The sequence below is a fragment of the Pygoscelis adeliae genome, unplaced genomic scaffold, assembly GCF_000699105.1.
Source record: "Pygoscelis adeliae isolate BGI_AS28 unplaced genomic scaffold, ASM69910v1 Scaffold26, whole genome shotgun sequence".
Classification (NCBI taxonomy): domain Eukaryota; kingdom Metazoa; phylum Chordata; class Aves; order Sphenisciformes; family Spheniscidae; genus Pygoscelis; species Pygoscelis adeliae.
The window spans coordinates 449,145-463,438 of NW_008825104.1; positions in this window are offsets into that span (position 1 = coordinate 449,145).

Sequence of the window (14,294 nt, forward strand, 5' to 3'; positions counted from 1 at the left end):
AGTTTTCCATTATTAAAGCTTCACGTGTTATGTAAGCTTGGTGCAGAAGGCTTGACAGTTTTATGCTTAGTTTGCTTTGAACTGATCTAAGAACTCCAATTTTCTCATATTTGAAAATCCACTCTCAGATCTCAGAATGACTTTGAGACAATATTAGAGTCCCCTGGGGAGGGTTCCTGAAAGTGCTGAGCTGGTTTCCCTGTCCTCACTTTACTATTCCAACAACTACTGATTAGAAAAGGACTTGTGTGCCAGGTTGCAGTCACTGTAGAGATTTACTCACACAAACACACCTTACAGAAAAAGAATATTCAGGCTACTTGCAGCATTACGCATTCAAAATTTCAGCGCAACTTTTTTATTCTTAGGCACTGCCAGGCAGACTTACTGGGGCAATGGAGGGGGCTAAGAGAATGGTGCCTTCCCTAATATAGCAGTCTGCAATGGTAGCAGAATGCTACCATCCACAATGCAGCTGTTCAGTCCTGCAGTATCACACAGGTACTTTCCTCTTCTGCTTTTAATTATTTCTGATAGCTCTTAAATGCTACTCAGCCTCTGCCTTCCTACCACTGTAGTCACTCATGCTTTAGCTGTCATTGTCAAAATGTTTCCTAAGAAGGCATAAACACATGCCAGTAAGGACAGAAAGCCAAGGAGCACTGGAGAAAGTCAATGCCTGGCACGCTACTTTCTGCAATGGCTAAATGCACCCGGAGCTGGCCCCAAGCCATTTGCTTCCTCTGAAGCATAAAAACAAGCAAACACTGCAAAATCTCAGGCTCCCCCTTTAATCCGTTTCTCTTTTGGGGCAACAATCACTGGGCTCTTCTCTCAGTAAAAGGATGGGAACTCCTATAATGCTTACATGCACCTGTGAAGGCTAGTTTTTCCTCCTCTCTCATTTAGTTCTTCCCCCATCTCTTATACTGCTTATGAGATCTCCAAGGTTCATGCCACATCTGTGTCTTGTCTGTACATACAGAGTCCTTGTCTAATAAAAAAGGTGCCATATTATGTAGTCACTTTTCAGATAGGGTTGTACTTTAATTATTAGTATAAACTGGAGTTTTATTTGGTGTACAGTGAAAAGATCATACTTTGAAATTAACTATGGTGCTAAGTAAACTAATAACTTCATAGATTTCCTAAGAATGAAGCCTAGAGACTTAATCAAAAGTGCCAACACCAGAGAAATTACTTTTTACATTTTGATTAAATCTATTTGAATCCAGACAAGGAAAATGCAATATATATTGAGGGAAGAATCTAACAGAATAACATTGATTTTGCATCATATATTAAAATAAAAAAGTAGAAATGTGGAAAAATTTATTTTCAGCTGAAACTGGCAGAAGAGGAATAATCCTGAGATCTCCAAGGAATTCATCCTGCCCCCCCCAAAAAAAAAAAAAAAAGTAAGAAGGGAAAAAATGCAAAGTAATTATAAAGGAAGCATTATTGTGTGAGAACTTGTAAAAAGAAAACATTCTAGTATTGAAAACATGATACCCTATATTTATAAGAAAGTATATAATAGAATTAATGTATATTTTTACAGTAGTTACATTCTAGAATCCCATTATTAAGTACTTCCCTCAACTACTGAGAAAGTACATAAACATGTAAACTAAATTTTTCTGAAAGCATCCTCCTGGCTCTTTGGGTTTGCAGACAAACAGAAGTATATATAATCATAAGTGAGTATTCTAAAAGTCAAAGAGAGGCTAATTGTCTATGAATATACGTGACAATAGAATTGTCTCTAATGCTTATTCTTCTGACATTCCCTACAAAAACCAGGTTAAAGGAATATTAAATTTGCAAAGTTATGCTTAGAATTCCAGAAATGCCAGAATCAAACTTCAATTTTAAACTCAGAGCTGCCTCAATAGCTCACTTATGATGCCAAAATCTTTACATACAAAAGGTGGGGTTAGGGATAGAGGGACACTCCCACACCCTATCATTTATAATCATCATAATGTGTTTGCTGTTCACATCAACAGCAACATGCAATGTCGGCATCCTGCAACTAAGGGTAACACACAGCAAAATAGTACCATGTACCAAAAGAGGCAAAGGGTAACAAGCTACAATAGGTAAAAAACTTGTTACATGTAACAAATTTTGATATTTTATTTTCTTCTTTTACTATCCTTGAAGTTACACCTGCTACAAAATTGTCTGCCAAGATCCCCACCATTAAAAAGCATTAGACATGCTGCTGATGAGACAATTTATTTCTTCGTGTCTGCTTTTAGGCTTTGCTTTAGGACATATTCTCTCCCTCCTCCTACAGCCCTCTTCATTCTGATTTGCAGAAACTGGTATCTTCATGCTGCTTTTTCTCCCCTTCCCAGGATTTTGCTCTCAAATACCCAGTAAGTAATGGTGGGCAAGGGGAATCAGTCAAGTGCCTCATGGCTCTGCTGCTCTATGTTGTCACTTTACCAGGACGAAAGGCTTAAGTGCCCAACGCTGTGAACTGTGCGTAGACTGAGAGCTGCACAGGTTTCAGCCTTCAGGAGGGACAGTGAATCCCTCCTGTGGCAACTAAATCTTCCTGTGAGCTGCATGGGCACCCCCCAATATGCAAGCCAGGACCCTAGCTTCCGCTTTTGGTAAATATTTCATACTCAGTTTTGCAACTTTTTATGTTCTCTGTGGATCTAACTGAAAATGTCTTTTCTTCCACCATGACTCCCTTTCCGTTGCCTGGACAAGAGCTACCCATGATTTCAGCCAAATTCCTTCCCTTCTGTCCACAGGGAGACTATGAATGTATACACCTGTAAAAATTGAGGGCTTTTGAACTGCATGCTAAAATTGCTTCTTGTCTCTCTGCAGCCACTGAACACAACTTGCAGGTTGTACTTTGTGAATGGGCACAGAGATGATAACAGTGCCTGATCCTTGATATCATGAAGCTCAGAGAGGAACTTAGCCATGAAATTTCTGCTTTTAAGTAGTGCCTTATAAACTTGTGTAATAATTATCAGTTACAGGTGAAGTTAAATATTCTTCCCAAGGTGCAGAATATGAGAATCCAAATGTCTAGATCTTCTGTTGGCTCAGTGTGTGATCCTGGAAAAATCTTTATACTTCCTCATGCTTCTGTTCTCTCGTCTTCAAAAACTGTTTGTTCTCCTTTGGATGATATTGTATTTGAATAGACACTGAATTTGGCAGTGAGCAACTTGCACAATCTAGATCTTACTGCTCCCCCTACATCTTGCCAAAAATAAAAGATAAAACATGCTACAGTTACTTGAAATAACTTCTAATTTGTGATACATTCACTTAATCACGGTCATTTTAAAATACTTTTCTCTAAAACCTTACATGAAATTCTGTGGCAGGGATGTCTAAATTCAGAAATTACACCCTGGTTTTTCTTAAAAGTGATGGAAAGTCAGACTGCATTCTTATCACATATATTGCATTTAATATCTTGTGAAATATAGTCCAAGTACTGAAGTGCAATAGGATTTCTGTGATTGACAAAGATTAAGAAAATACCTCAGCCATCATGAGAGTGCCAGTTACTTAATGCTCAAAAGCACCAATATGCCTGAAACAAGAACTGGTGATCAGAATGTTGGGATAGCTCACACGAATGGAGTGCTGCAATGGGCAGATGCAGGCTCTGTAGGAAGGACAGGCTGAGAAGGTGAGGAGGGGTCATCATCTTTTATGTGAGAGAGCAGTGGGGATGCATGGATATCTGCCTTAGGATGGATGATGATGTGGCTGGGAGCTGGTGGGTAAGGATTAGTGGGCAGACCCTAATGCTAGTAAAAGTGCTTATGAAGGGTTAGGACAGTTGACTCAGATGAGGGATGCGGGGAGAAAAAGAAAGCTTTCTACAGGTACCTCGGCAGGGAAAGGAAGACTAGGGAAAATGTGGGCTCACTGCTGAATGGGCCAGGTATCTAGCAGTAAGGGACATGGGAAAGGCCAAGGTAGTCAATGCCTTCTTCACCTCAGTCCCTAGAGGTAAAGCAATCCCAGGTCACTAAGACCAGTGGGAAAGACCAGGGCAAGGAATATTTATCCTTGGTGGAGGAGGATCAGGTTAGAGAACATTAAAACAGACTGGATATTCATACATCCATAGGACCTGAGAAGTTGCACTCACAAGTGCTGAGGGAGCTGGCCCATGTCATTGTGAGGCCGCTTTCAAGTATCTTTGAAAGGACGCTGGAACTGGGAGAGGTTCCTGAAGACTGGGAAAAAGCAAATGTCATCCCTGTCTTGTAGAAGGGCCCGAGGGAGGATCCAGAAAACTATAGACTGATCATCCTCACCTCAATCCCAGAGGAGGTGACTGGGAGCAAATAATCCAGGACACTGTTTCCAGCTTTTTGAGGAAAAGACTGGGAGTAGTCAGCATGGATTTATGAAGGGTAAATCATGTGTGACCAACCTGATAACCTTCTATAATGAAATGACTGGCTTGGTGGATGAGTGGAAAGCAGTGGTTGTTGTTTATGTCAACTTCAGCAAGGGTTTTGACACTGTCATCTCTAACATCTTCAGACAAACTGATGAAGCATGGACTACAAAAATGGAGGTGGATTGAAAACTGGCTGAACTGCCAGGCCCAAAGGGTTGTGGTCACTGGCACAAAGTCCAGCTGCTGTGGGGTGGTCACTACTGGTATGCTACAGGGATTGATCTGAGTCCAGTACTGTTTAACAATTTCATTAATGGCCTAGAGATGGTGGGACAAGAATACAACCTTAGCAAATTTGCAGATGATACAAAACTGAGATGACTGCTGCTATTCAGAGGGACCTGGACAGGCTGGAGAAGTGGGCCAACAGGAACATCATGACATTCAAGAAAAGAAAATGACAACTTCTGCACTTAGGGAGAAATAACCTCCTACACCAGCACAGGCTGAGGTCCAACCAGCTGGAAAGCAGCTTTGACAAAAAAGGCCTGGAGGTCTTGAAGGTTGAGTAGACCATGAGCCAGCTATGTGCCCTTGCAGCAAAGGCCTTCTGGGCTGCATTAGGAAGAGTGTTGCCAGCAAGTGGGGTGATGTCATCCTTCCTCTCTGCTCAGTCCCGGTGAGAGACATCTGGAATACTGTGTGTAGTCCTGGGCTCTCCGGTGCAAGAGAGACATGAACATACTGGAGTGAATCCAGCAAAGGGCCACAAAGATGATTAAGAGACTGAAGCATCTCTCATACAAGGAAAGGCTGAGAGAGCTGGGAGTCTTTAGCCTGGAGAAGAGAAGGCTCAGGGAGATCTTATCACTGTATATAAATACCTGATGGGCAGAGTAAAGAAGACAGACCCAGACTCCTCTCAGTGGTCCCCAGTGATAGGAGAAGCAGCAATGGGCACAAATCAAAATACCCAAAATTCCATTTAAACATAAGAAACTTTTTTTACTGTGAGGGTGGTTGAACACTAGAACAGGTTGCTCAAGAAGCTGTGAAGTCTCCCTCGCTGGAAATACTCAAACTTGACTGAACATGGCCCTGAGCAACCTGCTGTGGCTAACCTGTTCTGGGCAGGGGTGGGACTGGGCACTCTCCAGAGATGTGAGCCAGCCTTGATGCTTCTGCGGTTCTGTGGTTCGAACCTCAGTGAGACCAAATGGTAGCACAGCGCAGTTACAGGAACACGAATTGGCCACGCTGTGCTCCTGCCAATATGGTCTGAGCAAGGAGGAACAGGATCTGAAATTTGTATTTAGAAAATATCAGGAGCACGTGGACTAGAGATCTGTAGTCTTTCATTTTATACATCACATACTTTGAGCAAACTCAGATAGCACTTGGGGAAAAAAAAAAGGGTTAAGTCTGAAGAGGGATGAGACCAAAATTTCTTTCTGCCTCTGTCTTCTAATGGCAGTCTGAGCCACTTTTCTTGACCATTCATTTTTTGCCTTGGGTTTTGGCCTTTGCCTTTCCTAGTTGCTGTGGCAGGGGACATGGTGCTCAGGCCTTCCCTGTGCTGGCTTGCCGCCTGCTGCACTGCCACCCCACGCTCCTGTCCAGCATTCCTGTGGCCAGCAGCCTGGTGAGGGGGCTGTGCACACCCAGGATGCCCCTGCTTACTCTGGCCCACAGGTACCCATGTGGCTGGTCCTGCACTGCTGGGGTCCCTTGCTAAGGAAGCTCACGTGATGCTCTCAGCAGGGAAGAAGTTCACACCCATGTTTGTCAAAGCACTGGAGCCTGCTTCACCCCTAGGGTGATGAGCCAAGGTTATGGACTGGACTGCTGGCAGCACCTGCACTTGCCCTGAGTATCAAGCTCATGGAAATATTACTTCTGCTCTTCCTGCCACCTCCTGCTTTAAACAAGCACCAGGTTTGTCACAGTCCAGCAGCCCAAGTTCCTCAATCAACCTCCTGTGACAGCCCTTTTGGGCAGTCACAGCCCACCTTGCTTGACCACTGTTGCCAGGACAGACATGTCCGGACATGTTGCCAGATGGACCACTCAGTGGGTAAGGAATTGGCTGGATGGTTGCACTCAAAGAGTTGTGGTCAACGGCTCGATGTCCAAGTGGAGACCAGTGATGAATGGCATTCCTCAGGGGTCAGTATCAGGACCGGTGTTGTTTAACATCTTTGTCGGCGATATGGACAGTGGGGTTGAGTGAACCCTCAGCAAGGGTGCTGATGACACCAAGCTGTGTGGTGCGGTTGACACGCTGGAGGGAAGGGATGCCATCCAGAGGGACTTTGACAGGCTTGAGAAGTGGGCCCGTGTGAATGTAATGAGGTTCAACAAGGCCAAGTGTAAGGTCCTGCACATGGGTCAGGGCAATCCCAAGCACAAATACAGGTTGGGTGGAGAATGGATTGAGAGCAGTCCGAGAAGGACTTGGGGGTGTTGGTTGATGAGAAGCTCAACATGACCTGGCAATGTGTGCTTACAGCCCAGAAAGCCAACTGTATCCTGGGCTGCATCTCACTCCGCTCTCATAAGACCTCACCTGGAGTACTGTGGTCAGCTCTGGGGCCCCCAACATAAGAAGGACCTGTTGGAGCAAGTCCAGAGGAGGGCCACAAAGATGATCAGAGGGCTGGAGCACCTCTCCTATGAAGACAGGCTGAGAGAGTTGGGGTTGTTCAGCTTGGAGAAGAGAAGGCTCCAGGGAGACCTTAGAACAGCCTTCCAGTACCTGAAGGAGGCCTACGGGAAAGCTGGAGAGGGATTTTTCAGAAGGGCATGTAGTGATAGATCAAGGGGTAATGGCTTTAACCTGAAAGAGGGTAGATTTAGATAAGATATAAGGAAGAAATTCTTCACTATGAGGGTGGTGAGGCACTGGAACAGGTTGCCCAGAGAAGCTGTGGATGCTCCCTCCCTGGAAGCATTCAAATCCAGGCTGGATGGGGCTTTGAGCAACCTGGTCTAGTGGAAGGTGTCCCTGCCCATGGCAGGGGGGGTGGAACTAGATGATCTTTAAGGTCCCTTCCAACCCAAACCATTCTGTGATTCTCTGATCCAATGTCTGCCTCCATTTCACAGCCCTGCAGCCACTACCAATGGGCACAGCCAGCACCTTTGCGTGCTCCCCACCTCCACAAACAAACCCATGCCTGGCTTGCTGGGGTGCAACTCAGAGCCAGCAAGGAACAGCAATGGCTCCCACAAAGACTGATGTGCCCAAAGCCACCCCCATGTCAGGCAGGGTGTTGTAACCCAAGTATTCGCAAGGCAGCCTACAAGCCTGTGGTTTGGACACAAGGCAGTCGTGCTAGCTATAAGTACCGTGTAGGATCAGCCTCCAGGAGAGGTATCACAGGACAGTGAAAATGAGCTGAGGAATCCCACAGAGCCTCAGTCAAATAAATGGTATTCTGCCCATGTGGAAGGGGCCATGCACTTTTGAGTCTTTTTACATGCTTCCAATTTTGGATGCTACCAAACAGAAAAAATAAATCCCAAAATAGCAACAGATTTTAAGCCTTAGTATGTAACAGGTTTTGAGTTTGACAGATTTGATTGTACAAATTAGGAAAGAAATGAAAATACACATAAGAGGTTTGAATAAATGTTTTCTCTAGGCTCACTGCAATGGGAGAAAAAAGTGTCATGCAAAACTGTACATATTTATAGCAAAAGCAGGCCACAATGCCCTTGATTGTATACCATAACTCCCACAGCAAATTTGTTTTTTCATGACATTGTATGTGTTTGGCTAACTGACTCAATATACAAAACGTTGTATCACAAACATTGTTGTTTACAAATGCCAAGCCTGCCAAAAGACCTTAGACTGGTCTACTCTAGCCCAGCCTAGTGATGAAGTATCCCCATTTGACATCAACAAAGCAGCTAAATCTATGTAAACAAATGGATGATTTGGTTTATAATGGTATGCTGAATTTAAATTAAGATCTACTAGGCGTATGTTCTTGAGAGTGGATAGTTGTATTAGAGAAGCTATTAGATTTTTAAAATTCATCTGCAAAATTATCCACTTAAGAAGCAGGTAGTACAGTTCTCACAAAGAGTACTCTGTTGCATTCTCAAAAACATTCATTTACTACTTCAGCTGTCTGAACTTTTTTTTCTAGAAAGGGCAATGCTCACTTGGTCTTCACAGCAGTTATGAAGTCCAGCCACAGTGTGGTGAAGGCAAGGACTTGCACTAACTCCACAGGACACCAGAGTGCAGAAAGTGACAATTAATTACTTTATCCTTTGTCACTCTCTGGAATGGATTGATTTAATCAGAGCAGATCAAGGGGATAATTCCATCCAACCCACAGACTTTTCTGCCATGGTCTTTGAGCATAAGGAACAAATTTTAAAGCCTCATGTGTGGCCAGACAGCTGAACGCCTTCTCTGGTGTCTGTACAAAAGCCAGTGCTTAGACTCAGGAACCTCTGGCATTGCCACACCTACAAAGGTCATCAATTTGGCACCGTTCCCTGACATTAGAAAGTTGGAGCAAAATTATTTTTGTAGAAATTGTTTAAATTACTATCCTAACTCTGGTTAAACAACTACAAACCCTGAATTCAGTAATCAAAGGAATTTATTCCAGGATTAGGGCTGGAGATTTTAGTAGTTTTCCTAAAGGAAAGTGGGTTCTCAGTGGCTGGTATAATCTCAGATTTCGCATGGCAACCAAACAAATTGGTATTTGTTTATTTAAGATATAATGTGGCTTAATATATGCCTAATCAATGTGTTTTACATTTGTTGTATCAGATACTGAAGAATGATAAATTTCTTTTATACTGGACTATTTTTGCTCATTATATAGGTAAAGCTGCTCTAGGAATATATCTCAATATAATTTCAAAAATTATTACTGATACTTCTGTGTATGATACTGGTTTATTACAAACTCAGTGTAACCAAACTGTAAGAGACTTTCAATACTGGTTAACATGTCAAGCTTCTAAATTAACTATGGATATGCCTACTACAGCATTTTAGTTCATATCAACAGTGCATTGTTAAGGCAAATCTCTCATCACCCCTACTTATCATGCTTTGATTCTCTTCATGATGCAATCTTGGTGCATGCAAACTTCACGTGCCTTTTCAAGGCACCTTTCCAATGCAACCAAACAGGAAGATGCATTCCACGAGTGCACATACTATGTTTCAGTTGCTAATGTGGGTGCAAGAGCCTCAACTCAGTGAGTGGGCTGCACCCCCTTCAGTCCTCCAGTGTATAGCAAACAGAGGTAGCAGCAGAAAGTTCTCACATAAAAGGCCAGGTGTCACCAGTTTTACATTTGCTGTTTACGGTCAGCCTTTATGGTCAGTTCTTGCCATCTTGTTCCTTCCTCATCCCTCCAAATGATGGTACTGTCCATCATGTCCATGTTGACACTTCTATGTCTCAGAATTGTCAACAGGGTGCCACATGGGAAACTACAGGGAATCCAGGAAAGTGCACTTCTTGTAAAACTGTGTGGACAGAGAGCTCGCGGCACCAGGAGGATACCAAACTGATAGTCTGCAAGTGATCACCTCATCAACCACCAATGAGAGGACCAGCAGCTAGGGTAAAATATAATTTAAGAAGATTAAGTAATTTCTATGTGGAAAAGATACACACTTATCTTCATCAGAACCCAGGACTTCCAGAGCAGCATGGCAGTACTATCCACATAACAGAGGGCCTAGGCAACCATGAGGTGGGTGCACTACCGAGCTCCTGCCCAGCAAAGCAGTGTGGCCGTCTGTTCCCACCCCAAAGGTCAAACATGCAGGCTGCACTGGTAGCTGAGTCAGTAGAGAAAAAGGAGTCTCAGTTCCTCAACTATCTGGTACAGATTGATAGAGGAATCCTGGTGTTCCTGAATGAATGGCAAGGACACGTGGCCAGCAGGTCAAGGGAGGTGATTCTGCCCCTTGTCTTGGCTCTTGTGGAGACCCCACCTGGAGTACTATGTCCAGCTCTGGAGCCCTCAGCACAGGAAAGACATGGACCTGTCGGAGCAGCTCCAGAGGAGGGCCACAAAAATTATCAGAGAGATGGAACACCTCTCCTATGGAGAGAGGCTGAGAGAGTTGGGGTTGTTCAGTCTGGAGAAGAGAAGGCTCCGGGGAGACCTTATTGCGGCCTTTCAATACTTAAAGGGGGCTTAGAAGAAAGATGGGGACAGACTTTTTAGTAGGGCCTGTTGTGATAGGACAAGGGGGAATGGTTTTAAACTGAAAGATGGTAGATTCAGACTAGATGTAAGGAAGACATTTTTTACGCTGAGGGTGGTGAGACACTGGAACAGGTTGCCCAGAGAGGTGGTGGATGCCCCATCCCTAGAAACATTCAAGGTCAGGTCGGACAGGGCTCTGAGCAACCTGATCTAGTTGAAGATGTCCCTGCTTATTGCAGGGGGGATTGGACTAGATGACCTTTAAAGGTCCCTTCCAACCCAAACTGTTCTATGATTCTGTGATTCTGTGACACTCCAGGATGCTAACTGAAGAAGAAAAGCCAGCATAAAAAAGCAAATACTGTTCACGCAAACAGTAAGGGACCGCCCCTATGGTCCAAGCCAACCTCACCTAACCCTATAAAAAAACCAACATATTAGAGGGCATTCAGAGAACATGTATCACACATAGCTGGACTGCAGGTATGCAGATCACCAAGGAGGGGACGTCCACATCATGAGGGAAATAGGTAGAAAATACTCAAGAGACCAGTGAATGACTTGTTATGGCTATAAGATAGCATAAGGTAAGTTCAAGATTGTTATGTGTACTAGTATTTACCAATTAGGTAAGTAATTAGTAACTAATTTACTTAAGCAGAATTGTGTGGTGATCTGTGTATTTACTACAGTATCCAAAAGAACCACGACAAGCAACCAGGCAGTGTAGCCTCTAGATCTGCACTAAGTTGCCTATCCCTTAATATCAACATCTATACAGATCTCCTCGCTTTCTCCCCCTCATCATGAGCACTCACAAGAATGGAATAGACAGAAACCAATGGGACTACACTTCAGAGAAAGCAAAAGGGCTTCTTTCTTCATATAACCGTTGCCAGACAGTTGACTCTTCTTGACAAAAGATGTTGCGAACGCAAAGCTTATACATGAGTTTAAGGGGAGACTGGACAAATTCTTGGAAAAGATTCTCTGAAGGTTGTAAAAAAGACAAATCATACAGGGTTCAGAAAACTCCCGAGCTGAAAATGGTCATAGTGTGGCAAAGTTAACAAGTGAAATGCACGTATATGCTTGTTCTTGCACTTCTCTAGGCATTAACTTATACTAACTGGGCCAATAAGAATACTGGATTAAATGTACCCATAGTCTGAATCAGTTTGATTGCTCTTACACACTTTAGTATTTTGTATTGTCTTTATACTGTTTCATAAGATATATAGATATTGTGTTCTGCACATGGCCGATAGGAATGCCTTATGGTATGTTTCAGATATGCTGCAAATGACAGACTGTATCTGAAAACCATTTGGAAATGCAACCAACCTATGAAGCGGACTTAACAAAAAATGGGCTACGTTGTATGAGATTACTAGACAGGCTAATTATGACCCTATAAGAAATATCCAAAATCTCTAAGATTCTGTCTTTTGGAAAAGTCCTGAGGGATAGCAATGTAGTTCTGTTGACGATCAAAAACTGAAAGTATTACAAATCTAGTATCAGAAAAAAAGTAGTTCATAGGAATAGCTTTTCTTCCATTATCATTCTCAACATAAGAAATTGCAGTATGAATTCCTGCATATGAAACCAATTCTTTTTCAGATGTGTTAAAGTTTTGATTCTGACAACAAAAAGCCGTACTTTTCAAAGTACATGAGCAACTTTCTGCCCAACCCTGTTATAGTTCACTGGTGAAAAAATTTGATTATATTTGGATTATTCCTTATCTGCATAAGAAGGCATAAAACTATTTTGAGATATATAGTATATTCTGCATCTAAATATAAAATACAAGGCTCTTAACAATACAACCACTTTTAATCAATAGTGCTTTCATATTTCAGTTTGGCAGGTTGCTTAATACTGCCATTAGTTACAGAAGTTCTGTGAAGTGATTGCAATGAGTAACTGTTCAAAAATAAAGATGAGACATATTCTTTAATAAAGATCAAGTTGATAAAATTTGAGATAAAAAGTTGTAGAAATGTATTTGAAATTATTTGAAACAGAACTTCAGTTTCCATTAGGCCCTGACTGATCTAAGTGGGTACCTCTGCAAATCAATTTCATAGATGAAAGCATCAAAACATTGACGTGATTAAATAAATTCCCTGTAACAAAAGTAGCTACTACCCTCTTTCTGACACAGCAAGTGATCGTGCATTTATAGACTGAAATGCTGGCCTGAATTAGGTTTGATTTGTTCTTTCCACACAGACAGACACATAAAGTGCCATGATTTGAGAACGCAAATCAACAGCCCAGTGCTTTTATCCTTCAACTTAACGACAGCTCATCCTGTTCATTTTGCCAAGCAAACAAGCATGCAAGTGACAATTGACACAACAGAAAAGACAGTACAGTATCAGGAAGTAAAAAATTTAAGATCAACACTTTCTTTAGCAACATGGATGAGATGAACATTGCTAAAACTTTAAAATGGAATTGAGTCACATTACTCTGGCGACAATATTCTGGTAAAACTACTCAGGTGTCCAACACCCCTTTTTGTCCTTTACATTGTTCACATGTAATTTAAAATTCAATGAAAGCACAAATCCTCAAACCTTTCAATGTACTACCAGCTAAATAAAGCTACCTGCATTTGCTGGATGGATAGATAGAATGAAAGATGCTTATCAAAGTATCTTTTACCTTCAAATGAATTGACTGCTTAAATGCATTGCTATGTATTGTTATTAGATTGTTTATGGTTGTGTCTCACATTAGTGTTTCTGACTGACAAGGCTACTGTTGCAAGTGAGTGAGTGTTAGCTCTTAAAACACCCAGACATCCACTGAGGTTGAAGATCCCAGCAGAGCAGTTGCTAGTTTAGCATCTCAGAAAGATTAGGTTTCACAGCAGGAAGTAGTAAGACGTAGCTTCAGCTGTAGAAGCGCAGAGTTTCATTAACTGAAGATTGTTCTGCTATAGACATAAAGCTCCGTCAGTTAAGGTTGTATTTTTATATACTTACAGATTCTTCAGTGTTTTTTGTAAATAGTTGTTACGGCTATGATGGTTACATGGGGCCCTGAAAATCACAGTAAATCTCTTAACGTTTTGAAAACGCTTCTATGGTGTGTAAAGGCAATTTTGATCTGTTCCTCTAGGGATGGGTGGAGTGCTTGTAGGATATTTGAGGCAAATGTCAGGTGCTTATAGCAACAGGTATGAGAAAGATGTCAAGGTTGTTCAACCATGTGTTGGTAACAGAACGTGTGGGGATACAGACTAGTACATAGGAAACAGTCATGAGGGAATTACGTGGTTTACCCAGATTACAGGCAAGCATTACTGGCTACACAGACAGCAGCAGCTGTGTACAGAGCTGTAGAGATACTTTGTACGTTAGTTAACAGCTGCAGATGGGGATGCACCGGACTAGATACATACACTGTAGTGCCCCTTAGATGTGTGGGCATTGTACATAGCCAGAAAACCACCTACACCTCCATGTCACCTGTCCCCCAAGTACACACCTAGAACGAAGAGACACAAACTGTCAGGAGGAGAGCAGCCGGTTTTCACAGCTCTGTGTCAGCACCACACCCACGGCCTCCAGGGCCCCACCGCCTGCACAGGGGTCGAGGCCCGTCGGCGCGGCAAGGCCAGGAGGCCACCGGGCGCCCCACGGCCTCGGCTCGCTACAACGTGGCCTCGCGCCTCCCC